At 33.2% G+C, this 15,548-nt stretch overlaps 1 protein-coding gene across 6 annotated transcripts in view; it reads right to left on the bottom strand.

Moving 5' to 3' along the window:
- Positions 1-7,943, bottom strand: part of LOC117174097 (TOX high mobility group box family member 3-like) — a 142,855-nt gene extending 134,912 nt beyond the window's left edge. For all 6 annotated transcript variants that reach the window (XM_033362831.1, XM_033362833.1, XM_033362836.1 and 3 more), the window contains exon 1: positions 7,673-7,943. The gene's annotated coding sequence lies outside the window, so the exon portion shown is untranslated. The remainder of the gene's footprint in view (positions 1-7,672) is intronic.
- Between the last annotated feature and the right edge of the window lie 7,605 nt (positions 7,944-15,548).

Genomic DNA, 15,548 nt, shown 5'->3' with positions numbered 1-15,548 from the left:
GAGAGAGAGATAGAGAAGATTTATGAAATGCTTCTTTTGATTATCTTGTAGACGGAAAAAGGAAATGAAAAGACTTTGTTGGAAGGATAGTAGGCAAGTTTTATTAGAAGAGTTCGAATGACTGAACTTCTAGTATCGCGAAACGAGCTTCTCTTTCGAATATTTTCTTAATGTTGAAAGAGGAGAGCTTGAAGAGAAAACCGGTGGGGTTGTTGGGGGTGGTGAGATGAGAGAAAAGGAGGAAAGGGACGGTCGCAGGGTGGGGTAGTAGAAAAAGTTGGATTGGAATTGTTTTCCTTAGTTTTAAGCGGTTTTACCCGGCAACCGCCTCTTTCGCCATGTTTCAATTCTCCCACCAGTCGCCTCCTTGCAGAACCTCGCATTGGCTGAATTAAATGGAATATGAGCTACCGCCCCCTCTGCCACCCCCGTTACTCTTCGCAAAACGGGGCTAGCTCACAGGAAAAGAGAATCTAGATAGCCTCCTCTCGATGCATTTTTAAAGCCCATTACACCTGGAAAATGCGCAGGAAATTAACTTTTCATTCTCGTCGAAGTATGGGATTAACTTTCCATCATAAAAATTATAAACACACTACAGACTTTAAGTACTTTCATATCAGAGCACAGTTCAAAGCTCCATCGGAATATAAATTTTAATTAGCAATTTATTATAAGTAATAGAAAATCAAGGGCTTCTCCAGACGATTTTTAAAATTTAAATCGTTCAAGCCAGGGTTAATGGCGGCAGTATCGATCGTTACTGACATCAGTAATTTTTAGAATCTGGAAAGGGAGGGAAGGCTTCCGGAAGTATGTAACAAATCAAGAAAATTACAGCACGTCGGATGGGAGTTAGACAAAAAGAAAAGTTCGAAACGAGCGCTCGCTGTGGTGACTGTGTGTAATAACCATTGCCGCGAATCCGATAAGGACTGAGCGATAAAATTAATTGAATATTATTGCATCGATCTACTACCCGAGCTATTGCTTTGACCGTTATTTATAGGCTGGGAAAATAATTAAACTGCCGGCAATAAACGTTTCGTTATATTACTCTTCCCCTCTCTACAAATCATCCCCTCCTCAGAGACATAATTCCCCAAAAGATTAGAGTGAATCTTCGAAAAGAATTTTTCAGTCTTGGGGAAGTTTCTAATAAAATGTAATTTCAGATGAGAAGGGCTGAAATCATTGATTCAAGAGGGGAGACAAAATGAAAGGGGAAGGGATTACGTGTTCCCGATGATTCTATTATTCAGCAGCACCCTAAGTTTTCTGTGACTCATTCCTTCTGGGACATATTGCAACAGCGTATATAAACAGAAGAGAAAAATCCGACGAGATCTCTAGGATATTACCCAAGACTATTCTTGATTTAAAATTAGTGTTTTAGCAGAGAATAAAGAAACTGCCCCCTTTTTTGTTTGGTCAAAATGGCCCTGTTATAATTATTTCGATTCACTGAGCATTCTTGTATCAGTTTTCATTATATGAAATTCACATGCTAAGGTTTAACTATCTGCTTTAACTTTGAAGAAGAGTGGTCTAAAAGGAGGGTGAACCTTTTTTCAACAACAGCAGGCGGATTCTAAAGCTGTGCGCCCCAATGGGGGCCCTTGGGACCAACAATTATACGCGCAGGTAGGCCCTCCTGCCTCTGCTGTATGGAGAGCTCCGTGCTGCTTAGCAGACAGGCTGAAAAACTTTAAAGTTGCGCGTTATTCAGCTGCACTCACTGTTTATTGTATCACTATTACAGTATTGTACTATTACAACAACCTCGTCGATGGAAGACATCTTTATTTTCTACTTAAAATCAACATTCCTCTGGGATTATATACAGAAAATGTTGATTGCTGGAACAAATAAGTTAGAAGAAATTGAGGAATTCTAAACTGGAGTAATGCTTCGTAAGGAATGCCATCATGTCTTGTTTTTAAGGATTAGTACGAAGAATTCCTAATGGAAGTACCCATTCGTGAATCTTCTGATGTAATATTAACCAACAAAAATACTATACCGAATTCGAGACGAATTTAATTGAAATATAATCAATCATGTGAAATACTCTGCAGAAATCAATACAAGTAATTTATTTCGCTAAGTACTAATTCTTTCATAACAGTAATAGTCAATTCCTTCCCACCATTATTATGCTCATGAAATTGTAATATCCATTATCCCGATGATTGTCCTTGGAAGTATACTGGTTATTACTACTTTCCTTTCCCAGCTCATAATTGGATGAACCAATGTGGATATTCTTAATGATTATAAGGCACTACCTTTTGAAAATAATTGGGATGAATAGCCTCTTGCTGGGTTATAATACTCAGCAATTCTTTGCATTTCTATATTCAGAAGGGGGTATCCTACTACTGGACCAAATTGGTTGAAATTTGGAGAATGTGACTTATATAATCATGTTAGATATTTTAAGGTTCACTCACTCCCTACAAGAGATTATGCAGGAAACGTAACCTCTACGTCTACGTCTACGTGTATCGACAAAGGAGTTTTAGTCTCGTGAGGCAGGAAGGGCTGGCAGCCTTTGTGATTCGTAATCAGGCAATTTTCCAAAACACCTCAAGCAAGAAGTGCATTAGTATTCATGAGAACACCAGGTAGACACTAACCTGTTTTACTTTCTACATATGTAGCTAATGCAAGGACGTGTAAACAAAACGCGACCACCCACAAACTTATCAACTCATGTGGTTTCAAAGTAAATCCTTCACTTTTAAGGTGTAAAGTGTTAATTGCAATTAAAACCGGTAAAAATGTACTCTTCAAAGTAGTGTTAGAACCATAGGTCAAACCTGAACAAAAAGGAAAAGCGCCACAAGAAAATGAAACGCAAAAGAAAATAATGCAGGTGCATGGAGGAGGGAGACAAATGCTTTGTGAATAAAAGTCAGAAAAGGTTCATTTTTGCAATTCATAGGCCACATAGGCAGTCACTGTTCCTTTCTAAATTTCCACGCAGTATTCTTCGAATTGAATTATTAGTGCATTATGCAATATCGTTCCAGTTCTTTTCTCTTCTAACAATGCTAAAAACGAGAATCACTTGCATAAATTCTAAAACACAACTTTCATGATCGTAAGAAGACATCAAACTTTTATTTCAATGTTTACCAAAGGTATTTTAATTTTCCTTTAATAATAGAATCACATAGCAAATTCAATTTTCGAAAAGGAATTTTAATTTCAATTTGAAAGGACAATACTCTCTCCCGCAGAATTACAACAACTTTCAAGTGCTGAGTTGTAATCAACATTAGTGCATGCAACTAACCTACTTGTAGCTGCTGTCGTAATTAATTGATTAATTGCATATCATTACCGTGAGAAGAGGAGCGCACATGAGGTTTGGAGGCTACGGCTTCTAACGGCCATTGCCTGGCACCTTACTTACGACGCGAAATTCCTCTTCTGTAATTCGTCGATTATTTAATGATTACAAAGTCTGGGGATATACAACGCTGATATCAGAAATTAGTTTTAAAATGTATCAGTTCATGCTGCAAAGCGTTTGTCAGTTTCAACACTTTAAACTGAATAAATAAATTCCTTAGTTTCCAATTTATTTTTCGTTCAGGCTGCACTACTTCCTCCCGTATAGGAAATCATTGTTGAAATACTTTTATACGAAACGAATCAGCTTTATTTTTCGATCACAATGTGTCACTTGTTCATCCGTTTAGTTGGAGATTCCTTTTCAGGTTTGTGCACAATTGATTTTAAAGACTAAGCAATGTGCATGTCACTGCAAATAAAATTGTAATTTTAGGACACAGAACATTTACTGACGCCCCTTTTTACCATTCACAGTTTAGGATTATGGAATCCGACCATCTGTGAATATTAGCCCTAATATCCTATTCCATGGCAGAAGCAAAGTCCTTAATCTGATCTGGTTCATGAAGTAGAATTCGACAGGTAGACAGACACCAGTGAAATATTCCATGGTGAAAAGGGGGCGAAGGGAAACATTGGCATCGAGTTTGCTGTCTAGAATCTAGACAGAAAACTAACCCAGGATTTCACTTCCGTCGCTTGAGAGAACAGATGTCTGGTTTACCTGACCCAAGGCCGACGGGCAGATCTAATAGATACTCGGGAGCTCCCCCTTACAAGTCTAATATAACCTACAACAAAACAGGTTTTTTTTATTTCAATTTCCATAAAAAAATTCGATCCCGCAGCTTTACGAGAGTAACATCCCGTCCGTCTTGTTTCTACTGCCAAGCTTATACGACTTGTAAACACAGACACGGTGGCCATTATGGTGGTTTTACGGTGAAATAATTTTTAGCTGGGCGATTGAATGAATTATCGGCTAACGGTTAATTTACGGTTTGTTAATCTATTCGGGACCCTTGTCTTGTTTCGATATGCGATCATAATTAAATCTGATTCTGGCTACAAAATAGAGCATTGTAGATTTTCAGATACAATCTAATGGTAAAGGATCTGACCTAAAGTTATTGATAACGGTATAAGGTTTTGACGAAAAAGGGGTCAACCGAATATATATCAACATGATGGATTAAAAGAATATTATTCTAAATTAAACAGATATATTTTTAAATTATGAATATCCACTTCATTAGATATCGGAATTATAATTATATCTGTTTAATATTTAATTAAGTCGAATAGTTAAGGCCAACATTTCTTTCAAATATTAACGTTCATTAAAGCATGATTTATCATTCCTGTTTGAATTTCAAAGAATTAATTGAAAAGTATATATTAAAAAAATTGGATGAAAAAAATGAAATAAGACAGTTTTGTGCAACGCTACTATAAATTTATTGGTATTTTGAAATTGACATGCTTCATAATTGAAAAAGAAAACTTTAGTATTGCAGCAAATCAACAAATTATAAGTTCTTTTAAACTTTTTTTTCTTCATTTTTACTACTATTTTCATTCTTATTTATTTGATTACTCAAAACTCAGGAGGAATGGTATGACAAGCATTCTTTGATGCAATAACTTAAAATATAAATAGAACCTAAAAAGGTCTCAGGTTATATTTTATAAATACATTTTCTCCCTTTTTGTTGAGAAAAGAATTCTTCGACTTTGAGAATAAAGGGCCCCTGACTTTCCCGTGGGGAACAAAGATGTTGAAAACCGGTTTTCCATCGCGGTGCTCAGTCGGAATTGAAAATCCTTCGACTCAGTAGCTTTATTACAAATAAGCTTCTCGTTGCGCTTCTTTCTTCGACACAAAATCCCCATTTTGCTTCGACTTATCGGTCATTAAATTACCTCACACTCACCTTAAATCTAAATTATAAAATATAAATCCACCCCTTGATTTAGCTATCACGTTTACATCATATGTATTTTAAATCATTTTTTTTTATTCGGCCACCGGGAACACAAACAAAAATAGAAATATTATACAAAATAGAATGAAAAGACTACAAAAAAATATTTAAAAAAAATTAATTTTAAAAAGTATTCAGAACCGCTTCTTGGTACTGTCTGAGTGAGGTCGTAGTAGTGCAATTTAGCAAAAAATTGATTTACGGGATTATAGGTCGTTGCACTCAACTATGCCGGTTATAGTTCATTGCGCTGGATCATTAAATCTACACGTTTCAAAATTTAACTTACGAGGTATAATTTTGATAAACAGAAACTACAGATGATTAATTTGTTTTTAAACATTTCTAAAATCAGTCGTTTGGGTATTACAAAATACCAATATTGTTTTTAATTTAAAATAACCTTATTAAATTACACTTACATCGAAAGATTATGAAATTTCACATCGACTCAATTATAATTGAGATATTTTCAAAAATTTAAGGAGAATATTAAACGTGAGAGGTTTTTAAAACAAAATGGAAGAATTTCTTCAAGTTCGTACATCGACTTCAACATGTTACATGGTCTAGGAAACTTGTATCAAAAGTCTAAAAATAATATCACGTAGTGTTTGAAGTCTTATGTTTAATTTAAGCTAATAAAACTTTTGAAAACCTTGACGGCTTCCTAAGATATCACTAAAAATGTCCAGGCGTATCTGCATCGAGTATGAAGCAGGTGGACAGCGATCGCCGACGTGAAGCGGCTTGGGTATGTTTGGTCATTAAGGAACCCTTGCAGAGTTTTTAATGTTTCTTGTCTTAAATTAAAGACAATACTTCAAAAACGGCGTGATATACAGTTCAGAGGTTCGCTACAACTTTCCTTGGTCATGTAAAAACTTGAAATCGAGGTAAAAAATTTGAGAAATTCTTGCACATTAAAAAGAATCTTCCTATGTGGTATATTCTCTTCAAAGGCGCGGAATTTCAAAGGCTTTTCAACGTTTCTTTTTAATTTTAAATCAGCAGTGTTTTTTAATAGAACTCGCGCTAGTCGGACAATTTATTCACAAAATGTTTCATTTAGATTTCCTGTCACTACACATTTTTAAATTTAAATGTAACGTTTTGAATTATACATTTTGTGTTTCCTTGCACAAAACGTTTTACTATTTCCATAATTTTACATTAATTACCTTATTGAGATTGAAACCAAAGATAAGTATAGTTTAAAACAAGCCATTTAAAACACAAACTCTTATGTATAAAAAGTTGAAAATGTTAAAAAGATTATTCAGATTTCATTAGGCTATTAAAATTAAATCGTTTGATAAATTATTAATAATTATTCGATTAAAATTATTAAGAAATAAGGAAGAATAAACTTGCCGTCGGAAATCCACTGTGTTATAAAATATTTAGATTCGTGGGATATTTTCAATAATTTGGTTATTATTTTTAATTAAACTTTCTGTAAATTGCATAATTATCTCAAAAAAATAGTGAGGGTCTTTCAAAGCAAGTGACTTTAAGATTAAATTAACTTCGTCACATCACGCGTGGAATAATCATTTAATATAATGAACTTTTCGGCTTATTTTAAAAACAATTAAAAGTAATCACATGAAGCTAGACATTAATCGTAAGACATACACAAAATTTCGGCTATTCGTACTGAAATTCAGGTAAGAATAAGTAACCTTCTCAAGGTCCCGTTTTCGTACCAAAAAATTTCGCTATTTGTGCCGAAATGTTGCTAAAATAAATTAACTTAGAAAAAAATATTCTTTGTTTAAGGATGAAAGTATTTTAGCTGTCTAAAAGAATTCGAAATTTCTAGTGCATGATCGATCAGATTTTATTTCAAACTTCTAAACCGGCCTTAGAAACCAAAAACCTGAAACCGCGAAAATGAATGAAAAGAAACTTCGGAGTTCATTCACCCCTCATTTCACCCTGTCTACTTTCTATTATTTTTTTTAATCCAAGAAAAAGTACCTCAGGAAGCATTCTTTATTTCACTTTTATTCCTCGATTCGAAAAGTCCTAAATAATTTAAAATTACATTGAACAAATCCTATTTCAAAATATTTTGTACTGAAATTTACAAAACTTTTTGGAATTTTCTCCCATGCGGTTAGAGGGCAACGACGTGGGTGTTTTGTAAGTCTGCTACTAGATGGCGACAGGGATACGCCGGAGGAAAGTTGTGCATGATTGGGATCAGGTGGTTCCCGGCACGCACGAGGAATGGAGAGAAAATCACCCACGCACTCTTGTCACGTATCTCCACACGCGTTTCAAGCCGGAAATCACAAAACAGGTGATGGTAGACTTACCGGCGCAGCAAAACACGTGGACAGAATGAAATCCAGTTTAAGACCGGCACTGTGAAAGCTCGTGGCAATTTTTCCGTGAAGTCACGGCTGTTAATTTGTATCTCACACGTTAATCCCTGGTTTTGGCACTGGACAACACGAGTCACTGAATCACTGAAATCCGATCAATCCAATTCGAAGCACTAATTTTTGTTTTAAGCTGCGAACCTGTTACCACAAGGATCGTCTCGTGGCGCGGAAAGAGCGTGACAAATACAACACGCGATCCTCGTCGTGGACGGCGCGGGAATGAGTTGAGTATGGCCGCGCTTGAGTCTAGTGGTGGGGATGAATCGCGTGGTGGGGGACAAACACTCGCGCGGTTGGGGAAGAGTGACGGGGGAGAGAAGATGGCTGAGTGGGGGCACGGCACGCCGCGCGGTCAGTGGTGGGGGAGCCGGTGAGACGGAAAGGTATTCCACGAGAGGTAACAGCCTGTCGAGCGCAGGGTCGACGTTTGTTGTCACAAAGAGCGTGTTTCAATCTTGGGCTTAAATACCACATTCATTACCGACGCAATCATAGAATTTAGTTAACCTGGACCCACTTGGCGACCCCGATTTTAACTAACTTTAATCCTAACCCCTGTCGCTATTCCCACGATATAATGTAAACACTGTAAAAATTGAAGTACTTTTTGGTGTTTAAGGTTAATACTATTATATTTGTATATCCAGGTTTAAACCATGTAGAATGAAAAATTATATTATAAATTAAAATATAATTGACTGAATCAATTTTAAATCAAGCAGGATATGCAGCTTTATGTAACAGAATCTTTCGTCTTTTAAATATGTTGTTTTTTAAACATAGAAAAAGAATGCAAACGTACAGGAAAATACTTTCATGAATAGAAACATCTTTTATCAACAGAAACTGGGATTTCCTTTAGGAAAGGAAGCAAGTCGACAAGATAAAGATTTCTTTTAGGAGAAAAGAACTCTGGATTGACAAGCAATTGATGAGAATGGATGAAATATACCAAAACTGAAATTTCTCATCTGACGTACAGCAGCAATATTTTGGCGCACTTTATTACAAGAAAACATCAAAATGTTATATAAATCTTGATTTTAAAAATTACATACGTCAAGGTTCCTATTTCAAGTTGTTAAACAATTTTAAAAAGTGTAATAATTAAATTTTATGTCAAATTTAAAGAATTTTATCATCGACCTCGGGTAATATTCGTTCACTTTACGAAGGTCCCTCAAAAATTTTGAAAATTACTTGCAGAAGAAAAATTCCAAAGTTCGTTTGAAAGATAGTCTCCGCAGAAAGATGAAACCCGTGTTTTTTCTACGTCACTCTGCCGTGAGTTGACGTTCAATGACGACGTCTTTGAAATAAGCAATTGACGTAAAATGAAATTAAAGATGAGTGTACTATCTCTTGTAATGTACACAGTAGAGAATTGTGTTTTGATTTAAGTGGCTTGTAAAATGTCTGCAAATATAATAGGGTTATAATGAAGTAGGGAAAACTTAAAACTTAATTGATTTTAACCAATACTGTCCCTAGCCACATTGGTTAACAACCAGCGAATTTTAAGTTTGTCAACGGTAAATTATTAGTCTATTCTATTTGTGGAAATTTTCCAAGTAATTTGAGTCAAAATACAACTATCTCTAGTATATTTCTGTATTCTAAAAGTACCAAAAATGTATGTAATTTTTTCGAACTTTTTACATTGTCCACGAAAAAAGAATTTTGAACAAAATAGTTGAATTTTGAATCATAAAATATGGCTGACCTAACATAACAGATTAGTTTTCAATCCAAAAGGACGAATAAAAACACATTAATTAATTTTCTTCCGAAAGGGGATTTTTCAACCAGTTGAGTTACAAGAAAAAAACAAGGAATTTTTACAAAAATAGTTGAATTCTCAACCAAATATTGTTTAATTTTCAACCCGAAAATATGAGTTTTCATCAAAATAGTTAATTTTGCATCAAACTGTTTAATTTTCAATCCGAGAATATGAGTTTTCTATACTAAAATGATGAATCTTCAACCAAAAACAAATTGATTTTTTTAAAAGTAGTTTAACTTTAAGCCAAGCACTTCATTAAAAAAATGAATTCACAACGAAATATATTAGGGCATGTGATACTTACAGTTTCCCCGGCTTTTTCCCACAAAAATGAACATTTTTAAAAACTGAATTTGGAGATGCTATAAAATATCATAACAGACGTCCCTAGACACTTTTTTGAGGGATATTAACAAAAAAAATGTATTGCGATAAATAAAAATTTTATGCATACACTGTAAAAAATAAAAAAAATTCAAAACTAAAAATGATATTGCAATATAGCATGACGTTGTAGGAATAAATTTTTTGCTCGTGAATCTGTCATATTTAAAGTAGGCAATAAAGGGACCCTCTTTGAAACTGAAAGTACAAAAAGTAGTAAAAATCCCTTTTTCGAACGTAACCTTGCATCTTGAAAATGGGAAATTGATATAAATCGCATTTATGCAGGGTTTAATACAGTAAAATTAGAAGTCATTGTTCAATTTGCAGGGTGCGGAAAATAACAGAAAATTTGTAAAATTACAATGATTTGTAAAAATGTTGTCAGGAATTGGTCAAAATAATGAAAAATGTTCTTTATATTGAAAATGAATCAAGATGTATTCAATAATATGTAAAAGCTTAACGAATAACCTCTTCAAGGAGAATTACCCCATTGCAGTCATTCTTTTTCATAAAATATATTCTTACAATTAAAGAAAAACATTTGTTCATAAATAAGAAAAATATTTCAATATCAAAACATATATTATAGGAAGATTCAAAGTTTACAGAAATCGAATAAATTCAATGAATCAGCGAAACTCCAAAAATATCGATTGTATTTGTTTCAAGTTTGCTGAATGGGCTTAGCTGCCATTAAATATTTAAATTATTGTCTAAGTTTTCTTTACTATTCAGTTAAGTTTATTATTTATTTCGTGCATTTGAAGCCAATGCAGGTCAAAATTTGACGCTTCAAACAGTGGAAAGCTACTTCTGTAGCTTTCAGCGCCACCAAACGGATCTTTCGCAACCTCGTTAGTCTCACACTGCCTCTCTGACTATCTGTGTGTGGATAAGTTAGTGGAGTGTGGCGGAAAATGCCGTATAAAGTGTAAGACTTTTACTGGACGTTCAGATTCATATGTGCCTTCCATCCGGGTTTGAAGTTAGGATTCGAAAAAAAATATTTCTATATAAATTGCATGAATGAATTGACTATTTATGTAGAAAGCCATCAATTTTTCGAAGCCCAACTTAAAGCCGGAGGGTAGCCATTTATAAATGTATGGACCTGCACGATGTACAATATTGTTTTTATTTGAGCAGTGGTAGTACAACAGGGAATTTCCTTGCGGAATTATAATTTTTATTTTGAGACAGGGAATTTTAGTAAAAAATATACATATATATTATATATTTACATAAATAAATAACTTATTTATATCCAGATTTATTTCCTTTTTATGTCCTTTTCTTTGCATATATATATTAATTAATAAAAAATTGATAATTTGAAAAATATTACTTTCTGCAACATTCCTGATTTTAACGGGCAATTTACAATTTCTACTGAAGCTACCATTAATAACGTTTTTACTTCGGATACTGGAATTACGAACAATTGTCAAAATTCAAATATTTTTTGTTAAAATGCCATAACCTACAAATTTACAAATCATTGCGATTTTACCGTATCTGCTTGGAAACTTACATAACCTGAAAGTTAATTTTCCGACTGAACGTGGAGACTCGCTATTGTCTGTGAAAACGCTACTTTGATAGTAGGTAATATACGGACCTACTATGAATGTGGTAAACTTACATAAAAAATTTATTACAGTGTATGTGTTATTTTGAGGTTACGTCGTTTTTCATCTCTGCCCTTCCGATAATCTGGAAAATATTTCTGAAATAAACTTTTTTGATTGGCTACAAACAAGGTTAGTTCCGGGAGATTAGTTACTATGTTTATTTGTAAGTCCAAAGTTTTCAACCAAAAATATTGTGTAGTTTGGAAGTAACGCTCGGGTGAATTGTAACACACATAACCTCGAAATATACACGCACGTTAGCAATATCAAAAAAATTTGATAAAAAAACACAAAAAAAGTGTGCGGGGACGTCCATTAGCATGTTCGATATCATTTCCCAGATTTTGAAAGTAAAATATTTCTTATCCTAGGAAAAAAGCCGTGGGAATCTAACACTGAAAAAATCGATACTATTTCCTAAGCGCTATGCAAATTAATCACATTTTGCTAAATTAAAACTTTTTTGAATTAACCTACAAAAAAATTCATTTTATAACCAAAAAATCGAATTTCCAACAACATAGATTATTTTCTGCTAACTAGTTGAATTATCAATTAAAAAGATCAAATTTTAATTAAATATCTAAATTTTAAATCAAAAAGATCAGCTATCCACAAAGAAGATTAATGTTCTTTCAACAAAGAAGATTAATGAATTTCCAACGAGGAAGATTATTTTTCAAACAGGACAAATTTTCAACAAAATACATACATTTTCAACCAAATAGTTGGATTTTCAACTAGATAAGATCAATTTTCACTTAAAAATATCAATTTTCAAACAAAAATGGAACAGTTATAACCTCAAAACCGAAAAAAGAGTTCTATTTCTATTGGAATCTCGTATTTAAAGGATGTCAAATTGAGCCGCAATATTGTCGAACCCACAGTTTTTTCTGTGTAATCTAAGGATTCCAAGATACAGGAAAACACCTCGCTAGTAATTAGCATTCATATTGAATGGGAAGATGTAGTGTTTCATAAGGTTCGGGAATGATAACATCAGACATGCTCTGTTTATATATCAAGATTTAAATTTTTCGTGAAATTATTTAAGATCGTGTAAAATAGTTAATAATATGTACATATGTTGTCCCAGATAACGAACTGTAAAGTCTAATGTGCTGAGGGCCAACCAAGAAGAGGGTGGGTCGGGGTCGAAGCCAGAGTGCAGGAACATTAGTCATGTTTCATTATAAATACCATCACTGTGTCTGCAGGCAGCCAACCGTACCACCGTTTTATACTATGTTTCACTCTCAGGATGACGACCTCTTTTTTCCTCTTCCCCAAGATTCAGATTTTTCCTTTTTAACACGTTCGTCTCTTTTCAATTGCGAAATTTAATTACATTCCTTTCAGATGCCAGAGCCAGAACTTTTAATTAAGACGGAGTAAATTAAGAATAAATAGTATCTTATAGCACTATGCATTGGGTCATCATTACAAATTTATTGGGAGCTATCTAGCCATTTTTGCCCTAAAAATAGGTGATTTACAGAATGTGTATTCGGTCCTGAATTTTGAGGCCGCACGGTTGAATATTCTTGTCTAATTTTTTGCATACGTAATCTGCGAAATCATATATAGAAACAAATGGTCCGGTTTTTGGTCAAATGTTTATATTTTGTTTAATAGTAATCAAAAAACGTGAGAAAAATAGAAGTGACGCTCAGTGTTAACTGTCCATGCATTTTCGCAGTGTGCCTATGGACCCTTGTCAAATGCAAGTCGACAGACACCCCGGAGCAGATCGAATTAAACAGAACGAATGACCCTTACATTATTATTAGATTACGACCGGTTACAAAAACTGACATTATAAAATCATGGATTAATTTTATTTTAATTAGTAGAATAATTTTATTTCTATAACTACAAAAAAGTGAAAAAAGTGATGAAAATCGCTTAATATTTGCAGTAATAATGGGAATCTTTGGGTAATAAATATCTTCTGTGCATTTACACTGCAGTTTTCGATTATATTCGCGTATTTTTTCCAACATGAATAATTTTTAAGTTATAAATAAGGAGCTTCCGAATATTTTTTAAATAACTTTGACTTGCTTAAACAATTATTATTTATTAAAAAAATTGTTAACCCCTGTAAGTCGCAAGAATTATGAGAAGTTATTTTCTGGAATTAATGACGCAATGGACATATTTAGAGAGTAATATATTTTCTTCAGGATATTTATTACAGAGAACCCTAGAGTGAGTGCCGGTTTTGGGGTGGACCTTGGACCTAACTCCCTAGACAAGGTCCACTCCGAATGTAAAGAGTCAAGTGTAAGCAAGCACCCCCTCCCCACCAAATTAATGAATGGTAAAAGTACTTTTTCGTTTAAGATATTTAGCAATGAAGTAAATGATTCTGAATTTGGAGCCCGCACGGTTCAATATTTTTCTCTAATTTCTTGCATACGTCATCTACATCATACCATCGAAGCTATTATATATTATACATCTAAGCAAAATATATACATTTGACCAAAAAACCGGCCTTCGATATATGATTCTGTAGATGACGTATGCAAAAAAAAATTAGACAAAAATTAAATTTTTTAACTGAAAACTTTACTATTTAATTATTGGTTGGAAATTGATAGTTTTGCAGTTAACAATTTAGCTATTTTGTGGAAAATAACTTTTGAGATGAAAATTCGTACTTTGGGTTTGAAAATTCATCTCTTTATTTAGAAATTTGATCTTTTTTAGTTAAAAATGCAACTGTTTGGTTGAAAAGCAATATACTTCAATAACGATTCAATTATATTGTTAAAAATCTGAGTCTTTTGGTAAAATACAACTCTGTTTTTTATTTCAAATTAAAATAATCTCTGGTTGAAATATCAACTACAGTCAAACCTGGATTTAATGTCAATTTCGGGTCTGAGCGTAACATTAAACCCAGAGTCTCCGAATTTTTTTTCTCTCTCCTGTTATTTCTCTTTCTTCTTTCTCTCCACCACGCGGCGTCAAGTCTCGGAAACGTTACATTGAGGATCACTAAATCCAGGTTTGATTGTATTATAACTTTCAGTAAGTATTTAAGAAAATTTCAGCAAATATTTTGAATTCAGTCATAGGGTCGATGACCGCTCATCATTGACTGTTAGGCCGAATATGTTCGATGAAATTTGCTGAAATACTTGTAAAAAATTAACACGATCGAAGAAAGTGAAAACAGTTTTAGACCTGATTAATATGGAATTTTTGTGTTTCTTGAATATCGAATATTCCTGTTGAAAATTAATCTATTTATTACAAATTCAACTACTTGGTTGAAAGTTGATGTTAATTGTAGGACACAAATTTAACTATTTGGATAGAAATTAAATTATTTGTTAAAAAATGTAACTAAATATTTGGCTAAAAAGTAATTTTTTTTGTTAAAAAAGTTCTGCTTAGTTGAAAATTCGTCTTTTTGGACTGAAAATTCATATTCTTTGGATTGAAATTTTCTCTTTTTTGGTAGAAAAATTCTTGGTTGAAAATTCAACTTTCTTAAAAAAAAAATTCTTCTTTTTTGGATTCTAGATTAAGCTGCATAAATAAAAATGTAACAATTTGTAGTTATTGGTCGAAAATTTCTCTTTTCGGGTTTAAAATTCAAAGTTTTTTTTTACAAAATTCGACTTTTGAGCTTGAAAAATCAAACTTTCGTTATAAATTTATCTCTTTTGGTAGAAAAGTAATCTTTTTTGTTTGAAAATTCAACTATTTTTTTGAAAACGCAATATATTTATGACTTGACATCTTGAACGTTCAGTATTAAATTCAATCAGGTACCTACACAGTAACTTGATTTAAAATTATTTATTCTCTTATTATTCCCATATTTCGGCGAAAAATACCCTATATTTAACCTCTTTTGAGAGCTAACATTTTGGGTTGTGAAGCCTGTTAAAACAATATGTTTGTATGCTTTGTGTTCTACTTTAATCATTTATTAAATAAAATAAAAGGGCAAAGTTTAACTTGAGTTTGAGGGGGGGGG

Source organism: Belonocnema kinseyi, chromosome 6 (genome assembly GCF_010883055.1).
Source record: "Belonocnema kinseyi isolate 2016_QV_RU_SX_M_011 chromosome 6, B_treatae_v1, whole genome shotgun sequence".
Classification (NCBI taxonomy): Eukaryota; Metazoa; Arthropoda; class Insecta; order Hymenoptera; family Cynipidae; genus Belonocnema; species Belonocnema kinseyi.
This window is presented reverse-complemented; position numbering and strand designations above follow the sequence as displayed.